Genomic DNA, 18,086 nt, shown 5'->3' with positions numbered 1-18,086 from the left:
TCTAGTCCATTTCTACTGACCATGAGCAAACAAGAATTGGTTGTAAAGTCCTCTTGTCAGTTAAACTAGGTAAAGGTATAACCTGTCTTGCATTATTTAAGGCCTGAATTGACCCTATTCTGAATATAGTGTGGACATAGCTTACATTTAGTAATTTAATATTATTCACTGGAGTTACTACCTTTAATTCTGATACAAAATTGGGTTTAAAAATAGGCATCCATCTGGCAAAAAGAGTGTCAGTGATTCTTCTTGTCTTTTTTTATTTAGAGTGTTTGCTTGTTTTTTAGTCATTATGGAAACTTACAAGTTTTATGGTAAACTCTGAAATGATCATAGATCTAAAAATAACAACACAAGTATAAACTGAAATGCTTGTCTTTACAGAAACTTTATTAATGAGAAAAGCCCTAGACTCTTATTCATTCATTTAATGAACTTTTATTAATACTTAGAAATAATATATGATGGCAGGCACTGTGCTAGGCAGACGCGTGCGTATAATTTGTGACTTTGACAGTCATTTACCAGTTCTCTGACCATGTTGATTTCATTCTTGCCTGTCTGCAAGTCCTCAGAGAGTTGTGGGTGTGGGAGTGAGGAGGTAAAACAATGATGCTTCCTACTGCTGTGTGATCTTCTTTCCATTGAATTATAACAGATACAAAATGCTACAACCTCGAGTAAAAATCTGGCTTTAAATGCCTTCTCTGGGGGCACCTGGATGGCTTACACAGTTAAGCATCTGCTTTTGGCTCAGGTCATGATCCCAGGCTCCTGGGATTGAGCGGGAAACCTGCTTCTTCCTCTCCCTCTGCCTGCTGCTCCCTCTGCTTGTGTTGTCTCTCCCTCTCTCTCTCTGTCAAATAAATAAATAAATTTTTAAAATAAATAAATAAATGCATTCCTTCTCTATTTCCTATTACCTGTGTGAATTAGGCTGATGGTCTTCAAAATGTTTTTATGCTCCCTAAAATGTGCAAAATTTGGCTTGAAGTCTCAAATTTTTGAAATCAAACGTTCGAATAGGTAAAATGTCTGTGATTTGGGATATATTATAAGTATTGATATTGTAAAATAATATGGGTATATCACCCTTTTAAGTGTGTCCAGTAAATCTAAATAACCATAATGCTAGATACTTGCCATCATACATTTTAAAAAACATATAAACAAGATCTTTCTTAATGATTAGTAATTTTACTTCATTTCTTTTCTCCTTGCACCTAATTCCCCTTGCCCTTCACTCACACACACACACACACAGTATCCTAACATATTTTTATATCTAAAAGTTCACCTTACTATACTTGACATACTAATCATATTCTACAACAAAAATACTTATATATGGGGATCCCTGGGTGGCTCAGAGGTTTAGCGCCTGCCTTTGGTCCAGGGCATGATCCTGGAGTTCCAGGATCGAGTCCCATACTGGGCTCCCTGCATGGAGCCTGCTTCTCCGTCTGCCTGTGTCTCTTCCTTTCTCTCTGTGTCTCTCATGATAAATAAATAGAATCTTTTTTAAAAAAATATGTATATAAATTTAAAACAAACATTTTTGCTTTAATTAAGAAATTTCATCTAGATTCTCTCTTAGTTATCAGTTGTCCACAATTAAAAGAACAAATACATTAAAATTTTGAAATTCAAACAAAAAATAATTTTTAGAATTCTATCTCTTAAAGGTTGTTTTTTTTTTCTGCAATTAGCTCATGTATCCATGGATGAGTATGACTTGTCACTAAAATGAGACAGTTTTCCGTATCATGTCTGTTTTTCTTTTTTTTTTTCTTTCTTATTTTTCACTTTTATAGGCATAAATTCTGAAAATAAATTTGTTCTTACCACAAGCTGAATGGGATGCAAGAATTTCTTATTGCAATATCACCCATTTCTTTGAATTTCCCCCAAGTTATATGCCAAAATCCATGTAGTGATCTATCATCTAAAATTATTTTTAATAGTCTCTCAACTGACAACTTAGTTATTTCCTTCTTCAATTTTGTTGAAAGCCAAGAATTGGAAAGTACCTGACCTGTGAAATGATTTGTTATCCAGTCATCAAAGTCATTCACTTTCTTAGTTTCTGGGAAATATACCAAAAAGGTTTTAGTAAGTCTTGTTGAATGACTCTTGGTTTTTCACACAGTGGTACTTTGTTTAACCCAATACCCTCAGGAAGTTTTGAGAATATAAAAATATTGTTATTTTCAATACATTTTGGCAATACTTATTTTTAATAAAATAATTTTGTCTTATCAAATGGCTTAAATATGTTTTCCCCCAAACCTTGGCACTACAATTGAACCTGTACAGTTTTTAGAAACTATCCACTATATAATCTTACTGGCCAAGTCTGTCCACATTGTCTAACCAATGTATTGATCCAAGACTTAGTGCCTATAAAAAAAAAGTTTCACTTCAGTTATCAATTCAAATAAATTTATTGTGTCCCTATGACCACCAGCTAACTTCTAAATTATGTTCTTAAAACAAATACACAAACCATGGCACTTTGCCATGGTTTTTCTTTTTAAAGACTTTCTTTTTGCTTTATGATCATGAAACTCTCTCTCAAAAACAATGAATATTTGACAATAACCAGGTACATGGTAGACTAACAAAAGTTAGAACATTGGCTAATGCTGAGGGACAATGGGGATATAGAAGTCCTTGAGACTTGCTGGTGTAACTATAAGACTAGTGTAGCCATTACACAGACATTCCCCCCATGAATCAGAATCTCCACTCTCAGATGTATATCCCCAAAACATTATCACCTAAGTGGGACTGCATATGAGGATGATCACAGTCACATTGTGCTGGAGATAAGGAGCTAGGAGCTATATCAGATTGTCACTGGGAAAATAGATAGGTATAATGTGGAAAGGGTCACAGTCCAACAGATGGATCTTAATAGCATTGAGAAAGAAAAGAAAAGAAAAGAAAAGAAAGAAAGAAAGAAAGAAAGAAAGAAAGAAAGAAAGAAAGAAGAAAAAAGCAGAATAGATAAATTTTATAATACTTATAAAAATGTAAAATACATTAGACAATACATATTTACAGGAACACACAAGAGATGAGAGATATTAAATACATTAGAATTACTGTTACATTACAATTTATTGAATGCTGAAAGGTTGATATTTTATATATTTTACAAATATATATATAAGAGATGATCATCATTAACACTCTGCCTTCAGATACTACTCCACCTGAAATAGGATCAGCATCTACACTTAAGAAAACTCTTTTGTTCTTTCTTGAATCTTTCCAGGTGGGATGATTGAGGAAGAAATTTCCAAGGTAAAATAAATTATCCAAGGGGAAGGAAGTCAGCCCTTCAGGAATGAATGTGGTCTTAGAAGAAAAGAGGGAAGTTAAATTGAAATCAAATCCTCGATGAATAAAAGAGGAAAGACTAAAGGAAGAGCCAGAGAATCTCCCTCTCTCCTCTTCCCCCAACACAGTTTCCTTCTTTCCTTTCATACATTCCCACAACTTGAGGACTTTACCTGGGACCCTTGAGGTAAATACAAATGACTAATAAAGAAAAGAAAAGCTGTTAAATCTTGTTACAGACTGAATGTTTGCCCCCCAACCCCAGTCCTGCCAATTCATATGTTGACATTCCAACCCCTTGTATGCCTCTATTTGGAGATGGGAGCCTCTAAGGGAGTAATTAAGGTAAAATGAGGCATAAGAATGGGGCCTTGATCCAATAGGATGAGTGTCCTTATAGAAGAGACACAGAGAGCTGGTTCTCTGCCTCTGCATTTCTCCTCCACACCCCTCCTCACCCTTGCATACACACACATACACACACATGAAAGCCATATGAGGACAGAAGGCAGGACCAGAAGACAGCCAGCCACCTGCAGGCCAGGAAAAAAGATCTTACTAGAAACTGAATCAGCTGGGACCTGGATCTTGGACTTCTATAGCCTCCAGAACTGTGCAAAAACTACGTCTGTTGTTGAAGTCACCACGTCTGTGCTATTTTGCTATGACAGCCTAAGCAGACTAATAGAAACCTCAAATGTACTCATGGAATTGGAAATTAAAACAGTAACTATACATTTTGAAAAGTTTTAAATAAGAGACGGGTATGAGTCAGAATACTTTTGGAAGAGTCGTTTAGTGATGGATAATTAGATTCCAAATTTTAATTTAATATACAACTCTCTAGCTCCACTTACAATGTAAATGATTTAACTTATATATGTTTTAAGAATAAAAATCATGATGTAACAAACAACAAAGATGCCAGTATTTAGTTATTTTAAAATAGCCTGTTAGGTCAGTAGACCAAAAACATATGGAGCCAATATGGCAATATTATAACCCCTAGTGACTTTAAAATAGGTTATGTAACTTCTCCATCATGGTGAGTAGAAACTGGAGGAGATACAGTCAAATCTGAATCAGTTCATTAGTGCCAATGAAAGACTGAATTCTTCTATTAAAAGTAGAGGGGAGCAGGGCACCTGGGTGGCTCAGTCAGTTAAGGGTTCAATTTTTATCTTAGCTCAGGTCTTGATCTCAGGGTCCTGAGTTTGAGCCCCACATTGGGCTCCATGCCCAGCTTTAAAAGAAAAAAAGAAAAGTAGAGGGGCAAATGGGCAAAAGGTTTGAATAGCTGTTTCACAAAAAGACGTATATGAATGGACAATAGACTCAGAAAAACTGCTTAACACCATTCGTCATCAGAGAAATCCAAGTTTAAGGAAAAAATCACATACCCCAATATACCCACCAGAATGGCCAAGATGAAAGACTGACAATAATAATTTTGGCAAATATGGGAAGCAACTTAAACTCTCAAACATCAAGTAGTATAGCCACTTTGGAAAAATATCTGGTGGTTTCTTTGAAAATGGAACATATACTTCTCCTGTGACTTCTGTGTATCTACCCAAGAGAAGTGAAAGTATACATCTATGAAAATCCTAAGTTTTATTCAAAACAGCCAGGAACTGGATTAATAAGAAAATGGATCAAGACACTGTAGTACATTCACACAATGGAATTCATAGCAACAATAAGCTATGGATTATCAGGGGCGCCTGTATGGCTCAGTTGGTTAAGCATCTGTCTTCAGCTCAGGGCATGATCTCAGGGCCCTAGGATCGAGCCCCACATTGGGCTCCCTGTTCCGTGGGGAGCCTGCTTCTCCCTCTTTCTACGCCTGTTAGTCCACTTGCTTGTGCTCTGTCAATTAAATAAATAAAGTCTTAAAAAAAAAAAAAAAAGATATGAGTTACCGAGTTACCGATACAGGTAACAATATAGCTGAATCTCAGAAATGGTACACTAAGTAAAGGAAACCTGGAACAAGAGTAAACATGTATGATTCCATTAATATGAAATTCTAGAATACCAAATAAAAATCTATAATGAAGAAACTAAGAATAGCAGTTGCCCCTTAGGCGGACGAGGGTAAAGCTTGGCTATGAAGGGACACAAAAGCTTTTGCTGGGATGATAAGGTGCTGGGTATAGTTTTTTTATGTGTTGGTCAATATTCACTGCCTATTATAATGCTGATTTATACATTTTGCCAAATTTAACTCTTACATCAGAAAAGCATCTATAAACAAATACCTAAATTTAGTAATAATTTGTGTCCCAAAGTTTTTAGTGATGATGATGATATACTGATGTCTTAAACTTATTTGAAATGCATTTTAAAAAATGGTGGATAGATGTATACAGGCATGGAGGTAAATAGATAACCTGATAAAGCAAATATAGCAATTGGTTAAGATATAGGAGGGAGGATCTAGGGCAAACATGACATAGTATCAATCTGAATGGTGGCACCAGATGGTGTCTTATGTTATTTTTATACTCTTATTTTTTAGTGTACGCTTGAATGTTTTTCAATTATTAATATATTTGCATGAATCTTATGTTACTTATGTAGTATACAGAAAATATTTATGCAGACATGGTATCAGAGATCTTGGATTGCAACGACTCTATAGACTATAGGCCCCATCCTTAAAAGTCCCAAGGTGTCATTTTGGAAATGACCTTAAGTCTTTGGAATCCTGCTATTAACTTCCTAGGTGTGTTGATATATATGCTTAAACAAATCGTAAGACCAGAGTGACAAATGTATAAACATATCCATTCTTGGGTAGACTGTACTTCTATTCCTAATTGTTCACTCCCTCCTTCTGTCAGAGGATTACACCTCCCCCATTATCATGTGACTTGCTTTGGCTGATGGCATTTGAATAGACATGATCTATGCCATGGCCAAGGGAAAGCTATGAGAGTGTTATGGGCTAAACTGTATTCCCTAAAAAATCATATGTTGAACCTCTAAATCCCCAGTTTGTTGGAAGGTGACTGTATTTGAAGATACAGCCTTTAAAGAGGTGATTAAGTTAAAATGAGACCCCCCGAGGGTGGGTTCTAATCCAAACTGACCAGTGCCCTATAAGAAAAGAAAATGTAGACACACGAACACTAGGAGCATGTGCTCACAGGGAAGAGACCATGTGAGGACACACTGAGAAGGTGGTCATCTAAAAAAACCAAGAAGAGGGACACCTGGGTGGCTCAGTCAGCCAAGTGTTTGTCTTCAGTTCAGGTTATGATCTCAGGGTCCTAGGATCAGGCCCCTGGGCAGGGAGCCTGCTTCTCCTTCTGTCTTCTGTTCCCAACCCCCAGCCCCGCTCCCTTGTGCTCTCTGGCTTACACTCTGTCAAATAAAAAAAAAAAAAAAATGAAATCTTTAAAAAATAAAAAAATTAAAAGCCAAGACGAGAAGCCTCTGGAAAAAAAAAATCAATACCAATACTTTGCCAATATTTTCATGTTGGACTATCATAGTCTTGGGATACAGGAAGATCAATAACTGCATGTCCCACTTCAGGGCCCCACTTCAATCAGGGTCCCAGAATTGCAAGCCAGGTGGAGCGACATCAGCTAACTTGTAGTTACCAACATATACCAGGAGAGTAAATGCTTACTGTTGCAAGACAAACAGGCACATGTGTATGCATGTATGCAGGCATGCACACACATAGTAGAGGTGTAGGAAATATACTTTTTGGTTGAGCACCAAAGGGCAAAGAGTTAAAATTTGTATTGGACCACAGCCTACCTAGAGTTGAATCACCATCATGGAAGAAACCACTGGAACATAGAAATAAATCTGAGATGTTATTTAAATTTATCATTGTTACTATTATTATTTATTAAAAATCACACTGGTGGCCAAATTTTAGGACTTTGACCTTGTAGTGCAGGAACCCTGATTCCTCAGCCCTGCCAGGTGCCTGACTGCACTCATGGTTACTGAATTGCATGTCAACAATACAAAATGGAAACTTAGTTCAGTTGCCTTGGGAAGGAGCAATTTGGCTGGTGCTATGGTACAGAGCATGCTAACAGGAAGTTGCCACAAAGTTATTAAACTTTCCCTCCCCCTCCATAATCAAAATAAAGCCTCCCTAGGCTCAAAACAATAGGGAGTTTTCTTCTAAAAGCATTCTTGTAAAGCCTGCTGTTTTGAAATTTGAGTGAACAGAATGTGTTTGGTGTGGGTTTCCTTGAATCCATTTCCTCTAACACTGGCAGATTTTATAATAATGAATATACATTTATATTTCAATGGGCTAATAGAATTTCATGAAATAAAGAACATTTCTCTTCCTGCCCTTAATTTTTTTTAATTTATTTATGATAGTCACACAGAGAGAGAGAGAGAGAGAGAGAGAGAGGCAGAGACACAGGCAGAGGGAGAAGCAGGCTCCATGCACCGGGAGCCCGACGTGGGATTCGATCCTGGGTCTCCAGGATCGCGCCCTGGGCCAAAGGCAGGCACCAAACCGCTGCGCCACCCAGGGATCCCGATAATTTATTATTTGATTGAAACATTATATATTTAGATATTAATATTCTGTATATTTAGATATTGACAACAATTTAAACGCTGTAAGTACTTACACTCCAAGGAAGGCCAACTGAAAGTTTCACAAACAGGAGCCCTGGGACTCTTCCCAAGAGGCTTTCTCTAATCACTGGAGCCCACTCAGTCTGTGCCCAAGGTAGACACCAGAAGAACCAAGGCATTATGACACTCTTCCCACCCTCAGAATCCCTCTATCAATAACTAATAGGATGTGATGGATAAACTCTTCAGTTTAACCTCTCAGCTGGGAAAACTCTGGGCTATGATCTACTCTAGCCACCAAACTTCAGCAGCATTGAGTCCCAGTTGTCCAGTAAGAATAAATTCAATAACATACCCTTCTTGGTTCTGTTTCCTTTCCTGTATCATTTCCCACTCAGCTGCTAGAGTTTTATGGACTTACCTCTCAAATAAACAACTGACACTCACATCCTTTTCTCAGATTTGGCTTCTGGGGGAACCGAACCCAAGAAGTACACAATCATGAAACCACACACACACACACATCAGGAACACTGGAAAGGGCACAGAAGTGTGATCCGTTATAAGCCACTAGTTTCAGGTTTACAAAGGTGGACACTCCCATTTTGATCTGAAAATTTTCAAATCTGTATCAGTTGCCTATTGCAGACTTGAAATGACAATGATTTATTATTTATCACAATTCTGTCCATTGGTTGTGCTCATTTCACCTGGCTCACTCATGTAGTCACCCTCAGAAGACTCCGCGGGCTTGAAGATCCACTCATGTATGACAATTGATGTTCCCAGTTGGCTGAAGTGACTTGATTTCCCTGCGCATGGCCTCTTATCATCCAGGAGACTAGAGCTAGCTTCTTCACATGGAAGTCCCAAAATAGCATTTTTAAGAGGACAAAGACAGAAGCTACAAGGCCTCTAGAAAACTAGGCTATAGAACTAGCAAGGCCCTCTTCAGCCACATTCTATTGGTAAAAGCAAGACATCAGGGCTAGCTAGCATGGGCTGAAAATGTGGGGTTATAGCTTTCATCTCTTAATGGAAAGAGATGGAAAATATTATTGCAATGTTTTCAGTCTACCATAAACCCAACTATCCTTGTGGAAGAAATCAGTTAGATGCTCACCAAGCCTACTTCTACTTTCTGGATATGAAAGAGTGCCATACTTCCCAGCATCCTTGTAGGTAGGTTGAATCCGAGTGCTTGCATCACAGCACTTCCAGCTACAGCAATATACCTATGGTCTGTCTCCTCTGCTCCAGAAATAGCATGTTCTAAAGATGGCAACATCACAAAATGGAAGGAGCATGGATGATCCTCTCAGGATTTTTTTTTTTTTTTGAAGAAAAACTATCTGATTTTCATTGAACTTTGACAGAAACAAGAAATAAATTTCTTATTACATTAAATTACTGAGATTTAAACATAGTACAATTTAACCTACCCTAACTAACAAAATTTTGAGAACTGAAAGAATGACTCTCAAAGAATGGAATGTAGGGCATGGCAAAAGTCCAGTGATACAAGAGTTTTTTGTTGTTGCTGTTTGTGTTGGGCATTGGGAAAGTTTCCTCCTCATTTTAGACCATATTAGCATGGTCTACTTTTTAGATCATCTTCCCTGATGATATCTTGGACTCTGTTGGTTCCAAGGCAAATACAGATGAACAGACTTCCTACTATGGCAGAGATTGCACTTGTATGGTAGAGGATTCACTCTCAAAATTAAATTACTGCTATTCATATGGAAGAGGCAGCAGCTAGGACCATATGCAAACATCTGGGAAGTGAGCTCATGACTCACTTGGGAAGACACTATCTTCAGAATAGTGTCCAAAATTATTCTCCTTTTTTTTCTCCTTTTGTAATATCCTTATCTCTCACCTCACCTTTTAAAGATTTTATTTATTTATTTGAAAGAGAGACAGAGAGCAAGAGGAGGGGCATAGGGAGAGGGAGAGAGAAAATCTCAAGCAGAGTCTGCACTCAATACAGAGCCCAATGTGGGAATCTATCTCATGACCCTAAGATTATGACCTAATCTGAAATCAAGTGTTGGACACTTAACCTACTGAACCACCAAGGTGTCCCTCATCTCACATTTTAGATACACTCTTTCGGAATGAAATTTGTAGAATTTTACTCTGAAGGATGTTGCTAACTCTTTCAGATGCTAGTTTTACCTTTGGTTCACAGCTGAGGCGACTCCGTCATATAATAAAGGATCAAATGGGTCACTGGGAAATTTTTATCCACTTTCTGAAGCAAAAACTCCTCCCAAGTGTTTTAAAGATGTAAACCTGCCCCTTTTCATGTCTGGCAATGATGCTGCTGATGAGAAAACCCTTCCCAGACCAGGGTGATCTATCCAAGATCTATTTATGTTTCCATAATCCCTCTGTTTATGTGTGTTCAAATGACTAATGAGGCCAATCTGGAACTGGCAGATTTTGCCACAATTTAGACAGATGGTTTCAGTATATGTGCATAAAGAAAGTAATGTTGGAAATGTGAAAATAAAGAATATATTTTATACTATTCTGAGTTTTTAGTTTTTCTAAGAGAACAAAGATAAAATGACCAGGGGGCATGGAAAGGTTTCTGTGTTACTAAACCACACAACATGATCTTCTTAACTTAGGAGCCTCTTGAATAACTACTGAGAATCATTGCATTAATATATAGATGATTTTTTTTAGCCCAAACACTCAGGAAAGTCTAAACATATGTTCTAGTCATTGCTTTAGAAAGCTTGTATAAGCAATATTAAGTGAACTGTTGCTGATAAAAATGTGACCTCACTCCAAACCTGAGCCCTTCCTAGAACTGAAGCAAAACCAAATATTTCTGGGTAATTTGAAATATAAACAGGACTGACCATTTTTTAGGTCTTTCTTTGCACAGATGACGCATTTCTGAACCTTCTACTCTAATCCAGTTTTCCAAATTTTAGTATGGTCTCTCTTAGATGAGAAAACTTAGAAGTCTTGGTACATTTCCAATTTATTGCATAGATCCTAGCAATCTGAGGACACATTCATTCATTCACATATTCTCAACTAATATTTGTTAAAAACTTATTTTGTGTTAAGACAAGATGATTGATGCTGCAAAATTCTGACAAGAGTGTACCCATAAGCCTGGTCTTCAAGAAACACAGATTTCAGAGGATGTAAACAAATTGTTGTAGCATCATATGATAAATGTATACAGCTCCTCAGAGAAAAAAATGCATTGTTTTTGCTAATAATACCTGTAGTGATAACAAGAAAGAAGAAATAGAATGGAGGAGATAGAAAGAGGAAGAACTCAAGTATAATAGGTTGCCCTGAGATATGTTACCCAGAAATGTGTGCCACACTAGCATCATTAATGGTAAGTTGCTAAGCAATTAAGCTGTTTGGCGGTGGTGGCAGAGACCAGGGTTGTGTTGGATCTTGGATGTAGGAGTAGAATATCTACACATGTGACAAGGCCCTTTGGTGCAGGTTAGAAATAAGACTAAGAAGGAAAGGCAGATGTGCAATGGGTCGCAGGCTGGCTACCCATGGCCTGTTGCAGCAAAACTCCAAACAAATTTCAGGATTCTAAATTTTAACTTGGATATCCAGGTCATCACGAAGATATGTTTTTAAAGTAAAAGACAGAAAAAATATTATTTACTATTTTGTTAGCTACATGTGTAATTTTTAAATGGCTTGCATACTAAGAGCCTTTATTTCTATACTAGTCTCAATCCCACCCACAGACTGTGGGTATTTGGAAGCCTAGGCATCAAAGAGTCACACAGGATCCTGCAGGCCAGGCTTCTGGTTTCTTCAGTAGTGGTATGTCCTCCTGAGCTTTGTAGACATTTGACCTATTTATTTCCAGTTAGTTCCTTACAAGTAACCACAGCCAAAATTTTCCTTCCCATCCCTCTTTCCCTCAATTTCATTGTATCTACCTTGAGATAATTAGAAATACTGGGTTTAAAGGGATAGACGATGCCGTTTCACTGATCTTTGCCACTAGGCTGTCTCCTGATTTCTGAATAACATATGATAGGAAGGAGGTGATAATGGCTTAAGTAAAAATGGCTTCATTAGCACTACCCCTAACAACTCGACTGATAACTCAGAGAATTTTGCTAAATTTGGCAAGGAGAAGGCAGAACACGTTAACACTATAACTTTTTTTCAAACAAATTTGGCTAGATAGAAACTTCTACTGGCATATGACCTGCCCTACAAGGTATTACAAAGGAGTTTTAATAAATGCCTTATTAAAACACATATGGATCACCAGCTTTCCAGCTTACAATATATGTGCCCTACCCCTCAAGACCAGATGCTAACTTGGGAAAGCAGGAAAGGGGCAAAACAGCGCAGATGCATTCATCTTTAGGATAAAACACAGAAACAGCACATGTACTTTCTCTTTCCATCCAACTGGGCAGGACTGATTTACATGGCCACACCAGACCACAAGGGCAGCTGGAAAATGTAGTCCCTACATGTATAGCCATAGATCCTGCTAGAATGGGGGATTCTATTCCTAAAGAAGGGAGAATGTGTAGTGATGAATAATCAGCAGTCCTCCCTTTTGTCTGCTAAGAGGGTGTTTCTCCAAATTATACAGAAACCCATCTGCCACTTGGAGGTTTCAATGATTAGTCTCATTCTCCATTGTTTATTAGACACATTCAGTACAAATAAGCAGGCTTTCCTGTGAATATGAGTAGGAGTTCAGAGGAGCTCAGAGAAGGAAGGTAACTAATATAATCTAGAATTGTTTTTTTCTACAAAAGAAGTAGAACCTCAGTGACTGCAAAAGGAATACAGAAGGGCAGATGAAGGGAGTCAGGCTTCTGTGAGGAGTGATCAGAGGCGATGCCTCCACTACTCAGAATTTGCAGGTCTGTATGACCTCAAAGGATGCTCAGAGTCGGGTGACTGAGAAGGACCAGTGTACACAATAAAAATCCTAAGTTGAACTTCAACTAGTTCCTTAACTTGTCTGTTCCTCAGTTTTCTCATCTCTGAAATGTGGACATTTACCACATAGGGTTATCTTGAAGATTTCAATGAGAGGACATATACAATGTGCTAAGGCACTGCATTCTGCAAATGGTGAATGTTTAATAAATATTACCAAAAAACATCGTGGTGCTCTTATTTAAAATCATTATAGAGAGAGGATATAAAAGATAGTTTATCCATAGTAATATTTTTTACTGCCTCTAACACTATGCCTGGAACACAGCAATCATTCAATAAATGAATGAATGAGTAACTGAAAGCATTTTGAAATCCGTGAAAGTAACCACCCTACACAAGGTTTCCCTAGCTTCTCAAGTTTCTTAGTGGTTCTTAAATAGTGGCTCAAAAATGAAGAAGTTAGGTTAGAAATGCGAGCCAATGTATATAATTCTATCTGAACAAAGAAAGTCAAAACTGCTTATTAATTTACAGTGAAGCCTTCGTGTCAGTCTGGGAAAACCAAACGTATAGCAGCACTGAGAATTTCTAGAACACACACACAGTAAGAGTTTCTTTAGGAAAATGGAGCCATCTACCGGCCAAATCAATTTACTATCAAACAAATGCATTTCTTGACTTGGGAATCATAGAACAGGAACGTTTTTCCTTTCATTTCCTATGTCTCTTATTTTTATTTCTTGTTACTCTCATTCTTCTCCTTTCAAATGTATAGCTGTAGTTCTAAAGTATATCCAGAATATGACCAGTTTTTACTACCTCCACTACCAGTTTGTGCCACTATCACTTTTCCTGGATCAATGTGATAACCTAACAACCAGTCCCCTGCTTCTGCCTTTGCCTCATTACAGTCCATATACAACAGAGTCTGGAATTCTTTCAAAGTAAATCCCTAAAGTATCTGTCCACTGAATTTAAAATTAATGAATGGTCACTGTAAATCAAACACGATTCCACGTATGGAATGGTGATAAAGTGATTACAAAGACATGGAACCCATTTTGCAAAGAAAATGGAAAAGCTTACAGAAAATCATTAAATCCACTATAATAAGCACAAGAGCAGAAGGACTGTTGAATAATGATACAACTAATTCCCTTAAAATGAGAGAGCATTGAAGCTGGTTCTTGAAGGACAAGTAAACTAACTTCTTACCTTTGGTCTTTTCAACCAAGTAAGAATAATTTAGGAATAATGCAACAGCTGCCATTTATTAAGGATTGGCTACTTACAAGATGCAGTGCTAAGTACTTAGATGTATGACCTCACTTCATCCCTGAAACCACTCAAAATATTAGGCATGTTATCCCATTTTCCTTATGCAGAAACTGAGATTACAGAGGTTAAGTAATATACCTAAGGATACAACTCTAGTCAATAGTGGATTTGAAAGCTGAATCCAGCCTGTTAGGGGAGCCTGTGCTCTTAAGGACTAGGCAATACTCCCTCTGTGAAAGGAAGAGACAGAGATTCTGGTGCCAAAGCCACAGCAAGAGCAAGAAGTTTCTCAGTATCTATTCAACAGGCCTTTCACTGGGCATAGTTCTGGAGCTTTAAGATGACTACGATTATTTAAGATTATTTAAGTGAATGCCCTGCCAATCTCTGCCTCAACATAAATTTTGGCCATTGCAAACACATATACACACAGAGAGATATAGCTGCTGCATGAGAAAATGACCCTAAGAGCTTATAACCACAGCATGAGCCCCATATGGATGGGCACTATGTCTTGTCACCATTCTGTCCCCAGCGTACCATGGTAGGCATGAAGTGGATGCTGAATAAATGAACAGATGAACTGAGACTTTAACTGCATTTTAAATATCCAGTTAAAAATTGAAGGTAAAAAGTATCGTCAGAGGACAGATTGCACAACAGATTGTAGAGGATGCCCAACAGTTGACTGCTTTTATTTTAAAGGATCTGAGCCTTAAGCAGGCAATTGAGTGAGGATTCAGAATTAACTAAATTAGGTTAGACTTCAGGTGAGTCTTGTTCATTTGATTTTTTAATCTAAAAAAATTTAGATTTTTTGGTCTAATTTTATAACTGTACCTATCACCAACTTCGGGCAGGGACCTGCATAATAAATATATGCTTTGCTGGTCATCATTCAAGTAGAGCATTTTTTTTTTTTACCGATAGAGCCAGTAGCTACCGTACCCAAGGGCATGGTATAGTGACAGCAGCCGGCCTTGAGTTCCAAAGGTTATGGTGAAGAGAACAAAGGCCTCAAAATGAGAGGAAATGGGGCATTTCAGAGTTCAGGAACACCAGCCCACCAGTTTGGAGTCCCATCAGGACTCATTCAGTTTCAAGTAACAGCAATTTTTCTCAAACTGGCTGAAATAATGATTGCCTCCTGTAATTGATATGTTCAAGGGATGTGGCCAACTTAGGAACCACTAGGCCTAGTGCCTCCAAAAAATGTCATCAAGGCATTGCTGGTCTCTCCAGCTCCTGCTTCAGCATTTCTCTGCATTTGGCTGCATTCTCAGATAGATTCCCAGTCGAGCCAGCAAAAGCAGTTTCCAGCAACTTCAAACTTAGATCCATTCACTTAGCAAGCTTGGTGGGTAATAGGGCCTTTTTTCTAATCATTTTAGCTGATAAATTCTTGAATTCCCTCTGATTGGCCCCGCTTTGTCACTTGCACATCCCTGAATCAATCACTCTGGCCAAGATCATGCAGCCAGCTCTCTGATACATCAGGATAGAGACATGTATACCTATGGCTGGAGTCCAAGGATGGGGTCATCCCTGCCCAAATGATATAGAGTAGAAGAGAACTCATTCTTTAAGTAAAACTTGAGATTTCTTTTACTAGAACAAGGGATGCTGGGGGTATGTGTGGAGAGGGAGCAATTGACAAAAGGCTATGAATACCAGGAGCTTAAAATATGCAAAAGTATGTTGAACATGACCTGACTACGACTAACTCTCTGAGTTAGTTTGGGAGTGGAGAATGGGAGAGGGAAAGGGGGTATTACACCTGTTAAACCACAAGGCAGTTACTAGGCATCACATTAAGGAGAAAGTTTGAGTAAATTGCAACTTAGTGACAATGCTTCAAAAGGGCATTATTCACTCATTTATGCACATAAAGGATGGAATGAAAGAATAAACAAATGCAGAACAACTTTTTGTGGTAGGCATTATCTATCCCATTTAACAATTAAGGAAAATGAGGTAGAGAGGCTGAATAATAGTTAGGTTCTCATAAGTCAGCAATCAAGAATTTTAGTGGAGGACTCAACTTTGAGGTCACCATTCCTATGTATACCCTCAAAATGGGGTGCATTAAAAGAGGCTTATTATTGTGAAATTTTTTTAGAGAAAGAGAGAGCAAGGATGAGGGGCAGAGGAAAGAGAGGGAGAGAAAATCCAATGCAAGACTCGATCTCACAACCCTGAGATCATGAGCTGAGCTGAAATCAAGAGTTGGACACAACCAACTGAGCCACCCAGGCACTCTAACTGTGAATAATTCTTAATTCTAAAATTCAAAATGGTGGCAGAAACGTTCATAATAAAAATAAAACTTCAATCTGAATTCTGTCTTTTACTAATCAAGGGGTTCTAGGACAAACTAGTTCATCTCTCTTAGCCTGTTTCCACAGCTGTAAAATAATGATAATGATAATGATAATCTCCTTTATTGTGGAGATTAAATGAGATAACCTATGTAAAAGCACCTAGATAACGTCAGTGCAATTAAATAAATAAGTTATATAATACTAATTAAATGAATGTGAGATTCTTTTTTAAAAACAAAATAAAAACCACAGTCAATGCTTTAAAATAAAACAAAAGAACACCAAAAAAACAACAAGTAAACACCTTTGTTTGGGTTTTACTGTATCCCAAGTCCAAATCATTCCCATGCTGTTACTCAAGTTAATGTAATTATATACAAGGTAATGAAGAGGCACTTCCTAAGCATTCAATGCATAAAAACAGCCCCAACTAACTCATTGGATCCTGAAAGCAATTTGGGTTGCATTTTACACCATCTGCAACCTTTCAGACTTCAGAAGCTTTGAATCAGCACTGTGCCACCTTGCCATAGATTGGACACAAGTATAAAAAGAAAAAGAAAAATCAAACCATAACCTTGGACTCTATCCAGGGTCTTGTCTTGAGGTTAAAGTCTTAGAAAATGTCTCTCTTCTGTGAAATAAAGGAGTAATCATATCCTTGCCCATGTCAGACCTCGACACTCTTTTCACTGTTTTCCTGTTCTGGTGTCAACTCCCTGACCCCAAGTCATGACCTGTCTAGCCTTTGTGACAGCCTCACAAATAAATTCTCACTCCCTTCAGTCCAGTGACTCTCCTCACCTCCCTCTTCCTCCTATCACCCATCAGCAGCCAGAGCTGCCTCGCACATGTCTACCGCCCAGCATGTGCAACAGGCAACAGGACAAATAAACACCAACATAGGGAAATATTGATAAATCGAATGTAGTAAAATTAACTATTTCTGTTCATCCAAAAGTATCATGAAGAGAGGGAGAATGCTGGCGGATATATCTACAACATAGAAATCTGACTGAGAACTTATATTCAGAATTTCTAAAAAAAGAAAAATCTTTTTTTACACTAATAAGAAAGGACAACCCAATTTTTAAAAATAGGTAAAAGACTTCAGTAGATATTTCACAAAAGAGGAAATCTAAATGGCAATAGGCACATGGAAAGATGCTCAACATTACAAGACTTTAAAGAGCTGCTGATTCCAACCAAAGTGAAAGCATTGTACATAGCCACAAAACTGGCAAAAATTTTAAAATAGCAGCTGAACCGATCAGTGTTAGTATGCCCAAAACTGAAACTTTCAAATCTTGGGAGTGAAAATTGGTACAACTACTTTAGAAACTATTTGATGCTATCTATTAAACCCGGTCATAACTTATGACCCAGTGATTCTAAGTATTTTCCCAAAAGAAATGCACTGTGTTCACTGAAGTGCAAATGGCATATATATATATAAGAATAGTCAAAGCAGCATTATTGTGATAGCAAAAACAAGAAACAACATAAAAGTCCATGAATAGTGGAAAATAAAATTTTGGTAGTATGGTCACATAATAGAATATCAAACAATAAAACAGAACACATTCCTGCTATACACATGGCATGAATGAATTTCAAAAACATAACATTGAGCACAAATACATATTATAAGATCCC

At 37.6% G+C, this 18,086-nt stretch overlaps 1 long non-coding RNA gene across 7 annotated transcripts in view; it reads right to left on the bottom strand.

The window, feature by feature from the left end:
• Positions 1–18,086, bottom strand: part of LOC144283248 (uncharacterized) — a 176,474-nt gene that overhangs the window by 107,816 nt on the left and 50,572 nt on the right. Inside the window, exon 1 of one of the 7 annotated variants that reach the window (XR_013351674.1) lies at positions 7,968–8,059. The exons of 5 other annotated variants lie outside the window; for them this stretch is intronic. This is a non-coding gene — a long non-coding RNA (uncharacterized LOC144283248). Of the gene's footprint in view, positions 1–7,967; positions 8,060–18,086 lie in introns of those variants that run through there. One more of the 7 variants, XR_013351675.1, reaches the window with a different exon arrangement.

This window comes from Canis aureus, chromosome 14 (assembly GCF_053574225.1).
Source record: "Canis aureus isolate CA01 chromosome 14, VMU_Caureus_v.1.0, whole genome shotgun sequence".
Lineage (NCBI taxonomy): Eukaryota > Metazoa > Chordata > Mammalia > Carnivora > Canidae > Canis > Canis aureus.
Note: the sequence above shows the minus strand (reverse complement) of the source record. Positions and strands in the feature narration are given on the sequence as shown.